The sequence below is a fragment of the Pleurodeles waltl genome, chromosome 12 (genome assembly GCF_031143425.1).
Source record: "Pleurodeles waltl isolate 20211129_DDA chromosome 12, aPleWal1.hap1.20221129, whole genome shotgun sequence".
NCBI classification, from domain to species: Eukaryota; Metazoa; Chordata; class Amphibia; order Caudata; family Salamandridae; genus Pleurodeles; species Pleurodeles waltl.
This window is the reverse complement of record NC_090451.1, coordinates 220,258,133-220,273,717: the sequence shown is the minus strand read 5'-3', so window position 1 is coordinate 220,273,717 and position 15,585 is coordinate 220,258,133. Positions and strand designations below refer to the sequence as shown.

The following is a 15,585-nucleotide window of genomic DNA, read 5'->3' as shown; positions in this document are numbered from 1 at the left end:
AACTTTTCTTGGGCAAAATGGGAGTACTATACTGCAAAAGCAAATTTATGTTCAAATTCTAACATATCTTCGTTTGGGTGCAGCCTGGACACTCTGGTGGTCTTTCGCAACTGATAGCCCATCCAAATGATGCCGTTTCTGTGCTAAGGCTAAACTCAGAAACACAGGGCCCAATTCACAAACACAGTTCTGAGTACTGGAAGTAGTACAGTGTGAGCACTCGTTTACGTGGTTTTACGCGCATCTGTGAATCAGACTGGAACGTCTCAACCCTATTATTAAACGTGCAAAGGGGGCACAGTCCTTTCCATCTGTGCTCATAGTGTATGGATATTCCCAGAATACCCACGTTATTCCCATTTTAGGATGTGTACGGGCTAACAGTATTTTAAGAAAGTACTACAGGAGTTCTATGTTACGTACTCCAAAATGTAACTGCGAATAGACCCTTAAGTTTTGTATGTGAAGCACCACCTTAGTAAGAGCCAATGTGATTGGCTAATATTGAACCGCTTGTGAATGTTTCCAAAACAGAGGAGGACGGTCATGTGAGTGACACTTCAGCATTAAATACCCAAAGACGCACTAAATAGAATGCTAAGCTTTCAAAAATATATACACAGGTATGGGAGGGCCTTCCAGCATTCATCCAGCACATGGAATTAATTCACAAAAACAGCAATCAACCACGGGCCATTATTCACCCCCCATGAAACAAAAAGACATGGCACCTTCCAGCTCGGCTGTGTGTATATTATTAACGTTTCGGAGGCACAAGCCTGTCATTAAGGGCTGAGCGCCAGGGGGTTTCTGACAGAGGCTGGCCCGAGCCTCTCCACGGGTTGGGAACAGACGGTTTAGGTATGTTTAATTACAAACCCCGTTTGTCTTGGCCGGACTGTGGGAATCTTAAAACAATCTGGTTCTTTCATCGAAAGGGGTATAGGCAGAGAAAATACCTGAGGGGGAAGGCGAAGGATCGGGACAAAAACCAAAGGAACCATTGGGAGGAAGAAGGAGAAGAAACGAGAAAGAAGGGGGTAGGGGGACTAAATAATAATATGAAATCTTGGTCTGTCGTCTGAGCGGCCTGAATATGGATTATCATTTTTCCACTTTATATACCACGCACATGGGTTGCTTATCGCGCAGTTCTCGGTTTTCTTGAGGCCTTAGATTTCACTATTCAGCCGAAGGTCAGAGGGCATGACTGATTACCTTCAAAAACCTGAAAGACACGGACACAACTTCTATGTAGACTCTGCTGGCCAGCCATGTCAATGTAATAATGGAAAGACCCGCATAAAACCTGTCTTTAAATTCTTATTACTGTCTAGTTGTGACATCACTAGTCCCCTGTAATAAGAAAAGGACACGGGTCATCTTGCAGTGGTGCTCTCATATACAGATAAGTAGCCATGGGCTGCCCCAGTGGTTTAACAGAGCCATGGCCCCTACCTGCCATGTGCAATGGTACTGACCCGTGACATGTTTACCTCTGAAGGTCAACTTCTGAATGTGACATCGTTCCTGCTACTACTCACAACTAAGAGTACCATTACTACTGACTGTTGTTCATCATTGCTATCTCTGTAAAGTAAAATCACCCTGTCAGGGCTAGGGTGTTCTTAAATAACGCAGCATCCCTCAAACACCGCTGCCTCACTGTCTCCCTTTCAAAATGGGAAACCACTCCCGTCTGGAGACATTTAACTAATTGTGCATACATGAAGCTCGGAATGAATGTGCATCATGGGATTTATTCTTTGAGAGGTGAGAAACGCAAAGGAAGTCAGAGGACACCATCCTCTCTGGTTAGAAGTGCTGACTTTATATTACAGTGAGAACATCTTTAGACAATATGCCTTCCTTTGAGAAGACCTCCTTTAAAGATTCTGACAAGTGCTCCTGAATGAACTTGTTGAAAAAGAGAGGGGCCTTAACACTGATAGTCCTGGCGACCTGACAAAGGCACAAAACCAAATAGACGGAGTCTCAAAAGCATGAAAAGTTGGAGAAGTACCGATGACATGATGAAGAAGAGCAAGACAGACCAATGGACAAACATGGAGGACAAGGGACCAGTCCCACAAAGTCAGTCATGATAGAAAGAAAAGCTACCAGTAAGGGCAGACACAGCTTCATGAAGACGCCTGTCCCGCCATTGGACAACGTCGCTATAGGTTCAGAAGAGAAATAATTTTAAGGCACTGTGCCAGGTCGAGACAAGGGTAATCTCAGCCATCCAGGTCCGCCTAAGTTATGGACTCAATGTCACATCAACATGCCAAACCTTAGCAGACCATCAGCATCTGCCGCTGACTTGTCATGCAACAGTTCAGATGGATATCCATACAAGATCTCAGAAGGCACTGAGATAAAGAACTACCCGGCCATTGTGCGAGGAGTGCGCCTGACACACAACATCATGTGCCTCCTGGAATACAAGATGGCGGAAAGGAAACCCGCTCTGGATGTGTATGATGCACTCATGTTTGTCTAGGGTGCATCGACACTGATGAAGGACAAGCGCTGTTTCTGCTCCGACTGTAACATTCTGCCCTGCACTCTGTGCATCCTGCCAGTAGTCTTGGCCGACATCCATTTTATAATTCATATTTCAGCTATTAGCAGGCGGTGCTGGGCTTGTACATGACTTAGTGAAAGACACTGACTACCTGTGTTCATTTGAGTTGATGCAAGTGCCACATATACTCGACGTATTAAGTCAATCCTAATGTCGTCATTTAGCTACCAAAAAATCACATTCTTATTCCATTTTTAAGCTTTTAATAAAATATTTATCAGCCAAACATTCATACGTTAACACAATCATGGAATAGCACAAGGTTCTAATTACGTACAATATGTACTTCCAGTCCCCCTTCCCCTGATAAGTGTAAAGGTCCATATAATTAGTAAAAGGTGGAGATGAGAAGGTTTAAAGGACCTCACTGCGAGGTTCCCAGTGCAGGATCCACTCAGCCTGTCCCATCCCCTGAGACTGGTAGCTAGAAGTGGGTGGAGCTAACAGGGATTACAAGTGGGACCTTGAGGGTCTCCTTAATAGCTAGGAATTACATGGCATTCAGTAACTCCATTCCGATTATACTGGCTACTCTCTGGTATTTCCTCTGGGACACGGCCTGTCCCTCTGGGTGGAATGGACAGGGTCTGTGGACTCACAGCGAGTCTTATGATCACTTTGAGGGTCGGTAGTCCTCATAGCAGCTGTTTCATGATTGCCAGGGTGCCGGCCCTCTTAAAAAGCCTAGTCCTATATTCCTGATATACATTTAACACAAGTAAAGCACCCTACATATCTCAATTTTAGTATTTTAATTCTGCATATAACACATTTTAATCCATTTTAGTCAGACATTTCAACCACTTATTAGGCAAAGTTGTGGAAACCACTGGCTCAATACTAGAAAAACAAGCGTTTACAATTCTTCACCGAGAGGCTCTGAGTGGCATTCTCGGCAATGACAGTGAAGCCAGAGTTGTGTATTATGTCACTTTGAATCCATAGTAAAAAGATTATCCTTGCTGATAGCTTTACATTCCCAGTTTCATGCTGTCTGTGCTCCACATGTACCTTTGAGTTTTCTCAAACACAAGCAAAATAAAGGCCGAGGAAAGCCGTGACTGGGCAGCCATGGCGCCCAATGGGAAATCGTATCAATACCGCAGTAAGTATAGTGGCTCTGGGGCCCCAGGCTGTGAGGGGCCCTCTGAACCCCAGCTATGAGTGTTTTCACTATTGAAACTGGGGGAGGACGGGACATTTTCTTGCTTGCTCTAGGGCAGTGACACCCCTGCTCTGCCAGTGGAAAAGGCTGAGAATGTAAGAAGCTGCCACATGATTGGGCAAATAGACGCACAGTGCTTATGTGATTCAACTGTGCAGAGGGTGATTACAAAAGAATTCAGCACGTGGGGGATCACAATGGGTGTTATTAGATTATAAAAGATGGGAGACCAGGCAGGGTCCATTGAGTATCTCCTGGGGATCCCTTTCAAGAGGTGAGCAAGACAGCAATAGAAAGGTTGACATATGACATTACATTTTGAAAAATAAATATTATATTTTGCTACGTATTTTTGCTTTTTAACTGCTGATCCTCGTATGTTTATTGACTGTGCGTCCATCGTTCCTACCAAGCAATTGTTTTGCTATTCTTTTATAGTATACAGAGTGCACCCTTCTTAGGTCAAGTTTCTATGATTAGTTTATCCTTCAACTAGTTTGAGAAATGAACCTACGCAAGCTTTTGTTCTTGTTGACATATTTACTATACCTATGTTTCTAGGGTATTGGCTAGCCCTCCATTCTTTCCTCTTCAGACAACACCATATCAGGCCTGTCAGACGTCAACTGCTAGGTATAAACAAGCATTTGCAATGCAACGAGTCTCGCATTTGCTCGAGTTAGAGCTATTAGCGTTGTAAACTCCGAACGGGACTTTTCTTGCCACACAAATTAAAAGAAAAAAAAACGAACGCAATCATGCTATGTAAAACGCACGATCTCGCTGAACTTGAAAACGAAAAAAACTAGCACGGTCACGCAATGTAAAACCCAGCACAATCGCGCTGCGTAGAAAATAAAAAGATAAAGTAATCCAGAAACCATGATGAAAACATGGAGCCTCGTATGTTTTCAGTAATTGGCCGGTACGCTCGAGGAGGGCTAAACACCGGAAAAGGCATTGACGTATGCTTGCCTTTCGCTAATGAAATCAAGCAGATTTTAAAAGGCAAGCCCACAAACTAATGAAAGTGACAGGCGTGACGTGGGTGTGGTTAAAAGCCCAAAGAGAGATTATAACAGGGACAGAGAGCTTTTGCACTTGACCCTAAAAAGTATCGTCCAAGGGAAAAATAAAATCATAGGCGCTCCGCCATCTGGTGCCATCTACAGGTTATGCCCTTGTTTCGCACACTTTTTTCATTAATAAACAGGCAGGCTGGCTTTAAAGTCAATACATTCGTTTTTGTAGCAGGAGTACGGGGTCTTAAGAAAGCACAGGCCCTGGGGCATTATGTCCCCTTTGTCCTCCCCTGGTGACCGTAGCGTAGCAAACCATCCCATCAACAGATAGCACATTACATAAAATTCCTGGTACCATCAAGTACACAAGTTGGATAACAATTTGTTATTCAAGCTATACTGACTAATCAATACCATCTCAACCATCTAGTCATCAACTCTCTGGAAGAATTTAACTCAAACCTACCAAAGCGCAAACATTGGAAAAATGCCTAGAAGCATAGGAACCACATGAAGCTGTCAAGACAACTGTACCCCTGAGCAAAACGAAACGTAACAAAAAGCTCTTCAGCACATAGATCTATGCACATAATGCTCTAAAGAAATCCATTACAGGATCCTACCAACCAATTTTCAATACAACCAATCAATACAAAATATATTACTCTACTCCATTCTTTTCATCGGGCACGTGCTGGCACATTTTCTCCCTTCTCTCCCAGCACAAACTTTTTTTTAATCCTAAGCGGTTTCTTTAAAGTTTTAGGCAGAATCGCATATCCATGTACAAAACCTTAATAGTACTCATTAAGTCCTATACATCTTCCAGGCAAGCTGCATCAATTATAGCTTTCACTAAATATACTTTGGGATTAAGCCCCTCAGGATTTGAACAATACCCCTGATCCTCCTCACTTTTTGTTAAACATGTACACTCATCTTACTGTGTGGTCATGCCTCTATCTTTCAAAATGACCAACACTTTAATTAACCTGACATTACTTTCAACCACCTTGTCCACAAAAACTAAATTGTCATCTTGAAATGATTGGACACCAGGTGAATTGTTCAACAAAATCACCTAGTGGTACTCTGCCTTTAAGTCAACTGCTTAAAAAAATATCTACCCAGCATTTCATGAACCTTTGGCAAAGGATCACATGTGCACTTTGATGTCCCTATTCAAAGATCTATGGTCTACACGAAAACTAATATTACCTGTTATTTTGCTTGCTATGATCACAGCAACATCCCCTTCATAAGGGTTTGTAAGATTCCAAGGGATGAATTATTTCTATTTTATCAGTACACACGTGGTCTGATAATTCTTTAAGTGCTTCTCAAACACTTAATGGTACCCCTCAAACTTTATGTGCTTATGGCACTGTTCCCTTAAGCAACTTAATGCAATGCTCTACGTCTTTTACACACCCCACTCTATCTTCAAATATTTAATTAAAACAGAACAAAATGTTGCCAACCTATCCTATCTGGTTTTCTACAAGCATCGCATGACAGTCTGTCTTTGGTCTGAGTCTAATCTTCAACATACCTTGGCCTTGCCACCTCAAGAGATCTCTCCCATGCACAGCTTCATCTTACAACTGAAGAATATAATGAAATAAACATACAATGAAAATAACCTAGCATCTTGATGTCAAATTCTCCAAAAGCCTTAGGATAAACATTATTCTCACTGAACGTTTTCCTATGCTGCCTATCTCTAAAAGTAATATCTGAAGAATGGTGCTTAATGAATCAGAGTCAATTAAAATGTTGAGTTTACCTTGTGAATATACTGATCTTGCAAATCCTGATTTAGAATAACCTGCTAGTACAGCAATCTACCCTTAACTTTTAGGAAACTGATATAGACTACCTCTGTTGTTATAGAAACCTACCAATGACTACTAGTAAATAAGGTTGACTAACCCTGTGAATATATCAACGTATCCATAACTATTAGTACTGAAGATAGACAAACTATCTTATTAGAGCAACACAGTGGCGTAATAAATGCCCCCACAGCCCTTGCTGTGCGGTGGAGCCCTTGAGATCCAGGGGGACCCCTCAGCAGAGTACCCAGGCCTGAGAGCTCCTGAGTAAGTCCGGTGGGGGGGGGCCCTTCTATGTACTTTGCTGGGGGGTCTTCAGTTTCGTTATGCCACTGGAGCAACATACTTATAAGAACAGAAGGCAAAATAACCCTGATATTTGAGCAACCAACCCATTACTGTTAGTATACCAAGGTAAAATAACCCTACATGTTATGTTAGTTATGTGCATTTATAGGGTGCATAGATGCCCCAAAAACGGTGCTTTGCAGCACTAGACCTAAAGGAGGGATAAGCGGCCTAACCGATGGGGACAGGAATTAGATGGAGAAAAGCCATGTCTTCAGATATTTCCTAAAGTGTAGATGGTTCTTGATGTTTCTGATAGGAAGAGGTAGCAAATTCCACAGCCTAGGGGCCTTGGTGAGAAAAGAGAGACCACCAGCTCCAACTCTCCTGAAACGCGGGACAGTGGCCAAGTTAAGGTCAGCTGACCAAAAGCGGCGAGTAGGTTGATATCACGATAGAAGATTGGACAGAATGGAGGCCTTCTGGGAATACAAAATTTGATGGGCAACACACAAAGTTTTGAAATGGATGCGTTTCTCTACTGGGAGGCAATGCAATTTGCAGAGAAGACCAGAGACAGAAAAAATTCAGAATAATGAAAAGCAGCCTGACAGCTGCATTTTGGGCAAGCTGGAATCTACTGACAACTGACCTATTGGTGCCCATGTACAAAAAGCTTCAATAATCTAGCCGAGACAAAATTACTGATTGGATGATGGTTTGTTGGTTGCTAAAATCAAAAAGGCTGAGAACAGGTCTGAGACTTCAAGAACCCATAAGAGGTATCTGTTACTGATTTGGCCTGAACCTTGAAGGTCAGGGAGCTGTCCATGACAACTCCTAGATTTTTTTTTTCATGGAGGCCTACATCATAGTATTCATAACTGTTAGTACACAAAGATGGGCTAACTCTATCAGTTTTATAAGTATTGATAGCTGTTAGTACACCGGGATAAAGTTAACTGTTAATACATCAGCGGACTGTTACCTATTAGTACTCAGGGGAGATGAGTCCTATTACTCCAGCAACATATCCATAACTATTAGCACATAAGATAGACTACCACTGTTAGAACAGCAACCTACCCAGGCCATAATGCTCAATATACCAAGGTACACTAACTGTACATCAAGGAGGTATCCCTGACTGTTAGTACATCAAGGTAGGCTGACCCTGTCACTACACCAATGTATCATTAACTGTTAGTGATCCACAGTAGACTAACCCTGCTAGTACACCAAAGCATCAGTAACTGTTATTACAACTGGATGAACTAACCCGCAGCACTTAACTCCATATTTACTTACCTCCACGATCAAAATATTGTCAATGGACATGATGTGGAGTTAATAACAGTACATTTATATTTACATATATATACCTACCTTACCGATGTCTTGATAATCGATATTCTGAATGTATTATCATCCCAGGTGGATAATAAAAACTCATTTTTTAGATATGTTAGTAAATCAATAACAAGGGAGACCAACTATGTTAACACATCGATATATCCATAACTGTTAGCACCAAAGAAAAATAATGCTATCAGCGGATGGCAATTGTCAAAACAGCAAGTACACCCAGCTAGTGCCAACTTTACCGCGACGGGATGCCTCTAGCCGCTAGGATGAGAGAACTTCTCACCAGGGCTAATGTGCAGTCCAAGTTTGACTCGGTGTCGAGTTAGTTTGCTTTTTGCCGGGTCTCTGTCCATAACAAACATGTGCATTTTATGTTTGACCGTAAATCCGTGTTATTTATATTCGAATTTCGAGTCCAGCTAAAGAGGGTATGAAAGGAGCAATGTCCTGCCCCGGGCTGGAACCCGCTTTTGGCAGAATCAACAGGAAAACTCGTCCCCGCCTTATCCCAGGGCTTCCGTGGAACTTTAAAGAGCCAAAAACAGGTTACAGAAGACGAGCCGGGCAAGTCTGGGCGCCCAGCTCGGGTGGTGCTCCTGCGGAGGCCTCGGCACTGCCTGGCTGGCACAGAGGCTGGCACGGGTGACACTTTCACTGCTTCCTGTGTGTGAGCGTGACCCTGCGAGACACATAACCTCTCCTGCTGGGTGGGACGAGTGACGTCAGCAGTAATGTTTCTGAAGAAGCATGCGTTCCCATGACACCTCGGCGAGTCACAGGGGTCGGGGACCTGATACTACGGGAGGGTCACCCCGGCCCTCAATACCCCTCGGTCAGTGGCAGTCCGCCGGTCCTCCTCAATAGCCCTCAGTCAGTTCCAGGCCTCAATAACCCTCAGTCAGCACCAGTCCTCAATAACCCTCAGTCAGCACCAGTCCTCAATACCCCTGCGTCAGTGGGGGTCCTCAATACCCCTACGTAGGCACCAGTCCTCAATACCCCTCGGTCAGTATCAGTCCTCCATTCCCCTCAGTCAGCACCAGTCCTCCATTCCCCTCAGTCAGCACCAGTCCTCAATAACCCTCAGTCAGCACCAGTCCTCAATACCCCTGCGTCAGTGGGGGTCCTCAATACCCCTCGGGCAGCGGCAGTCCTCAATACTCCTCTGTCAGTATCAGTCCTCCATTCCCCTCAGTCAGTAGCAGTCCTCAATACCCCTCGGTCAGCGGCAGTCCTCAACACTCCTCAGTCACTAGCAGGCCTCAACATCTCTCTGTCAGTGGCAGTCCTCAATACTCATTCATTACCAGTCTTCATTACCCCTCAGTCAGTGGCAGTACTCAACATTCTTCAGTCTCTACCAGTCCTCAATAACTCTCAGTCAGTGGCAGTCCACAATAACCCTCGGTCAGTACCAGTCCTCAATACCCCTCGGTCAGTGACAGTCCTCAATACCCCTCAGTCAGTGACAGTTCTCAATACCCCTCAGTCAGTGGCAGTCCGCCATACCCCTCAGTTAGTATCCGTCCTCCATATCCCTCAGTCAGTGGCAGTCTGCCAGTTCTCCTCAATAGTCCTCAATCAGTACCAGGCCTTAATACCCTAGTGAGCACAAGTCCCCATTACCCCTAAATCAGCACCAGTTGTCAATACCCCTCGGTCAGTACCAGTCCTCAACATCCCTCAGTCAGTGGCAGTCCTCAATACCCCCTCAGTCAGTGGCAGTCCTCAATACTCCTCAGTCAGTAACAGTCCTTAATACTCCTCGTCTGTGGCAGTCCTTAATATTCCTCAGCCAGTACCAGTCCTCGATACCTCTTGGTCAGTGACAATCTTCAAAGCCCCTTGGTCAGTGGCAGTCCTCAATACCACTCAGTCAGTATCAGACTTCAATACCCCTCAGTCAGTACCAGTTCTCAATATCCCTCAATTAGTACCAGTCCTCAGTACCCCTCAGTCAGTTCCAGTCCTCAATACCCCTCAGTTAGTACCAGTCCTCATTACTACTCAGTGAGTACCTGTCCTTATTGCCCCTCAGTCAGTGGCAGTCCTGAATACCCTTTAGTCAGTAGGAGTCCTCAAAACCCCTCAGTCAGTACCAGTCCCCAATACCCCTGAGTCAGTACCAGTCAGCAATACCCCCAGTCAGTACTAGTCCTCAATACTCCTCAGTCAGTACCTCTCCTCAAGAACCCCAGTCAACATCAGTCCTCAGTGCTCCTTAGTGCCCATCACCTAGTACCCCTGAGTCCGTACAAGTCCTCGTTCTTCCTGAGTCCGTACAGGTCCTTAGTATTCACTCAGAATCAGACCTCAGTCCTCCTCAGATAATACAAGTGATCAGAGTTAGTCCTCAATTCACCCAGTGATGAACTGCCCTCACCCAGGCCCGGCTTTAGGGGGGTGCGACCGCACTGGGCGCTGACCCGGATGGGGCGCACTATGAGAGAGGGCCGCCGTGTTAAGCAATAACGTTCGCTTTTTAAACACCTGCTGCAGAGTTCTTTGTGTGTCTAGCTTTCAAGCAGCCCTAAAAATATCAAGATAATGCTTCTGAACAATGTTCCTGCTAGAGAGAGAGATTACGTTTTGTCTAGTGGCAGTTTCGACTTGCTATAAACTAGCTCAGATGGTTAATATACCTTCTGCAAAGAACAGATCTATATTTTATGTGTACAGCTGAGTGGATTAGTAAAGCCAGCGTTTACATACGCTTTGAAAAAACATGACTTGTATGTGAGAGAGGGGCCATGGAGAGATGAGGAGCACTTTTGCCAGGTGGTAGTGAGGGAATCCGAGCAGGAGGTCATGAGGGGGAGGAGGGAGCGCCAAAAATGATTGTCGCGCCCCCCCCCCCCCCCCGCCCCCCCCCCCCAAGCCCCCCCAACCCAGCCGTGCTACACCTCAGCCTGGACAAGCCCTCAGTAGAGCGCTTGTTGTCCATTCAGGCAGGTACCACTATGCAGTCTTCAACCAGTATTAAACCAAAGTACTCGTCACTCAGTAATAAATATCAGTCCCCAGTACACCTCAGCAAGTAATAAATTAACAGTGGCAGTATTCAGTACTAGTTATCAGTGCCCATCGACCAGTGCCTGTCATCAGTACCAATCAATGGTCCTCTCAGTCAGCACAAGCAAGCCTCAGTACCAGTACTCAGTGTCCATTCAGCACGTCACCAGTACCAGTCCTCGGTACTACTCAGTAAGTACCACTCTTCTGTACCCACCTTCAATGCTCTTCAGTCAGTAACAGTCCTCAGTGAGAGTCAATTTTCAGTACCAGTACTGTGTGTCCATTCAGTATCCCTCAGTCAGTGATAGTCGTCAGTATTAGTCCACAGTCCCACTCACTCAGTACCAACTTTCTGTACACATTTTCAAAGCTCAAAAGTCTGTAACAGTCCTGAGTCAGCGCCGGTCTTCAGTACCTGTCATCAGTGTCCATTCAGCACCCCTCAGTCAGTGGCAGTCTTCTTGAGTCGTCTTCGGAGGTCCTCTGTTAGTAACAGTCCTCCCCAGCAGTCCTTGGTCCCCTCAGTCATCAACAGTCTTTAGTACCAGTACTTAGAGTCCGAGTCCATTCAGTACCCTTCAGTCAGTGCCAGTGTTAAGTATCCTTCAGTGTTAAGTACCCGTCTTCTGTACCCGTCTCCAGAGCTCCTCTGTCATTAACAGTCCTCACTTCCCTCAGTGAGTAACAGTTTTACTGCTAGTCCTCAGTACTAGACCATAGTACACCTCAGCGACCCCATCTCACTCGGTATCGGCACACGGTGACCCTTGGTCACTTTCAGTCGCCAGTAACCCTCAGACAGCATCAGTTCTCGGGCTCATCAGCCAGTATCAGTCTTCTCCATCCTCGGTCAGTACCAATTCTCAACTCCCGGACCATTCCTCAGTACCCCTAAAGACAGCACCCATTTAGATAATACCAGTGCCCGGTCATTTCGGCCATTACCACTCCCAAGCGCCAGCCGTGCAGGGGCCATTCTCGGTACCGCTCAGTTGCTACTAATACTTAGGTCCTGACCCCTGGTAGTACCAGCCCTCGGTGTCACCGGGTTAGGGCTCCTAGACTATCTGTGCAGAAATTAAGTGCCCATTCAGCTGGTACCAGCACTGAAACGCCTCGTCGGTGCCAGTCCTTGGTAGCCCCGAGTTAGCATAAACCTTTGCTGCCCCTCATTCACCAGCATACCTCAGAGACCCTACCCCAATAATTGTCTGTCCTTTACCCCTAACGAGAAAATCCCTGGTCTGTACCAGTCCTCAGTGCCCCAGCCATTAGCAATCTTCATTGCTTCATCAGTCAGTCCGGTTTTCTCTGCTCCTCATTCAGTACCGTCCTCAGCTTACCTCAGCCAACACAGTCTTCAGGGCTCACTCTGTCAGTACCCCACAGTGAGCACACTCTTCAGTGCTCACTGGGTCAGTACCTGTCTTTAGTACCCCTCAGTGAACACAGTCTTCAATGCTCACTGAGTCAGTACTTGTCGTCAATGAGCACAGTCTTCAGTGCTCAGTCGGTCAGTGCCTCTCCTCAGTGCCCCTCGGTGAACACAGCCTCCAATGCTCTGCACCAGCCCCTGTCCCCAATGTTACTCCGTGTACACAGCCATCGCTGCTCTCTCTGTGAGTGATCTGCCCCAATGCCTCCAAGTGAGCAGGCTTCAGTGCCCCTGTGAGTAGTCTGCCCTCACTACCTCCACCTGAGTACGTCCTCATAAAAACTCCGTGAGTACCAGTTCTCTGTGTGCCACGTTCAGTACCTGTCCCTAGTACTCCTGCGGGGGTACCAGTCCGCAGTTCCACCCCTCGGTGGGTATCAGTTCCCAGTGCTACTCGCTCGCCGCCAGTCTTCAATTCACCTCGCTCAGTACCAGTCCTCGGTGCCCCTCTGTGAGTACCAGTCCTCAAGACCGTCTGTGAGTGCCAATCCTCTATGCCAGCCCTCAGTGTCCCTCCGTTAGTGCCAGTGCTCAGTGCCAATTTTCACTACCATTCAATCAGTGTCAGTCCTCAGTGTCTCTCCGTGGGTGCCAGCCTCAGTGCCCTTCGCTCGGTGCCAGTCCTCACCATCATTCAATCAGTGCCAGTCCTCACCATCATTCAATCAGTGCCAGTCCTCAGTGTCTCTCCGTGGGTGCCAGCCTCAGTGCCCTTCGCTCGGTGCCAGTCCTCACCATCATTCAATCAGTGCCAGTCCTCACCATCATACAATCAGTGCAAGTGCTCAATACCAATCCTCACTATCATTCAATCAGTGCCAGCCCTCGGTGCCCCTCCGTGAATAGAACCCCAGTGCCTCTCACTCAGTGCCAGTCCTCAATATCATTCAATCAGTGCCAGTCCTCACCATCATTCAATCAGTGCCAGTCCTCAGTACCCCCCACTCAGTGCCCGGGTCACTGTGCCCTTTACTCACTGTTTCTCCGCCCGGGGCTTGCTCCTCGGTGGATCCCTCCCCGGCGCCGGACTCCTGCTCCCTGGTGCCCGCTCTCCGCTGTCAGTCTCCCGGCTCGAACCCCCCGATCTCCGGGCTCATGGTCCTTTATGTTGGGGCTCCCGGCTCTCCCTGGCTTTGCCTGTGCTCCTTGGCAGGGCCGGTCCTCAGCGGGGTGTCCCTGCTCTCTCCTCACCGGTGCCCCTTCCCTCCTGCGTGGATCACTGAGCCCTCCGTCCCCGCGCCCTTCTCATCCCGCATTCCGGCACTTCCACCTCCATCCGAAGCTCTCGCCGCGCCCCGCTCACCCTGCTGCGCTCCCTCCTTCCACCTTTCACTTCTCGTGCGCTCCGCGCCTCTCTCCTACGAGCCCTCCTTCCCTCTCCCTCCACTGCCCTCCTGCAGGGATCTCTGCGCTGCTCACTGCCCCTCGAGCGCGACCCCTGGCCCTCACATATCACCCTGCGCCTCTCCCCCCGCAGGTCTATCTCTTCCCCCCTCACCTCTCCTGCCTCTCTCCCTCCTGTCCCTCCTTCTGCACCTCACCCCTGCTACTCTCCCTCTGCCCGTCTCCTCTCCCTCTGCACCTCTCCCTCTCCTGTAGTGCTCCCTCTGAACTCCCCACTCTTACCAGCTCCTCCCCACTCCCTTCCCGGTCCCCTCTCCTCCCCCGGCTCTACTTCTCCCTCTGCACCTCTTTTTCTTCCCTCCACCCTTCCTCACACCTTCTCCTTCTCCTCCCCGTTGTGCCCACCCCTGCTCCCAGCCCCGGCTCCCTCTCACTGCTCTCCACTCGTGGCCGCTCCTGAGGAGGTGAGTGGGGTGCAATAGGCTGGGAGAATCTGCCATTCCGCCCTCAGCACCCCTTCTCCCTCCCTCCCTCCTCCCCCTCCTGCGGGCAGGAGGGATGGACCAGCCATGAGGGCTCCACTTCTCCCTGAGCCGGTGGGGGATGGGAGGGTTCCCAGGTAATCCCCATTCACCCTCAGCCAGTAGCCAATGAGGAGAAGCCGCCGTGCCCTGCCCTGGTACCCGGGTCACCGCTGGACTATAATGCAGCACGCAGGGGATGCCTCTGCAAACACGTGGGGCTTCACGCCGGGTTACAGGGACTAACGCAGCACAGAGCCGACGGGCTCTCCCCCCACGTGCAGCACCGCTGGCCAGGGCCCTGCCACCCTTCCATCCAGCCTTTCCGCTGCATTGCTCTGCACTGCCTGCATGCTCAGGTGCAGCGCAGCTGCAGCCCTGCTCACCCTGCTATCCAGTTGCTTAGACTGCTGGATATGCATGCTCAGGTGCAGCGCAGCTAAAGCCCTGCTCACCCTGCTATTCAGTTGATTAGACTGCTGGATATGCATGCTCAGGTGCAGCGCAGCTGGATCCCTGCGCACCCTGCTATTCAGTTGCTTAAACTGCTGGATATGCATGCTCAGGTGCAGCACAGCTTGCCTATCCAGATATTCAGCTGCTCAGACTGCAGGGCATGCATGCTCAGGTGCAGCACAGGTGTCCCAGCTGCAGCCCTCTTTATTCCAGACATTCAACTGCACACACTGCAGTGCATCCATGCTCCGGTGCAGCACAACTGTCCTAGCTGCAGTCCCCTTTATTCAAGACAATCAGCTTCACAGTCTGCAGGGCATGCATGCTCAGGTACAGCACAGCTGGTCCAGCTGCAGCCCCTTTATTCCAGACATTCTGCTGCACAGACTGCAGGGCATGCACTCTCTGACGCAGCCCAGCTGCAGCACCCTTTATTCAGCTATTCATCTGTACAGACTGTTGGGCATGCATGCTCAGGTGCAGCCCAGCTGACCCCTGCTGCAGCACCCTTCATTCCAGACATTCAGTTGTACAGACTGCAGGCCTGCATGC

The 15,585-nt window shown here is 48.0% G+C and overlaps 1 protein-coding gene across 1 annotated transcript in view; it reads right to left on the bottom strand.

Annotated features, from left to right (window-relative positions):
• HAS3 (hyaluronan synthase 3) overlaps nucleotides 1–14,324 on the bottom strand; it is an 86,113-nt gene extending 71,789 nt beyond the window's left edge. Inside the window, exon 1 of the mRNA XM_069218645.1 lies at nucleotides 13,690–14,324. The gene's annotated coding sequence lies outside the window, so the exon portion shown is untranslated. The remainder of the gene's footprint in view (nucleotides 1–13,689) is intronic.
• Between the last annotated feature and the right edge of the window lie 1,261 nt (nucleotides 14,325–15,585).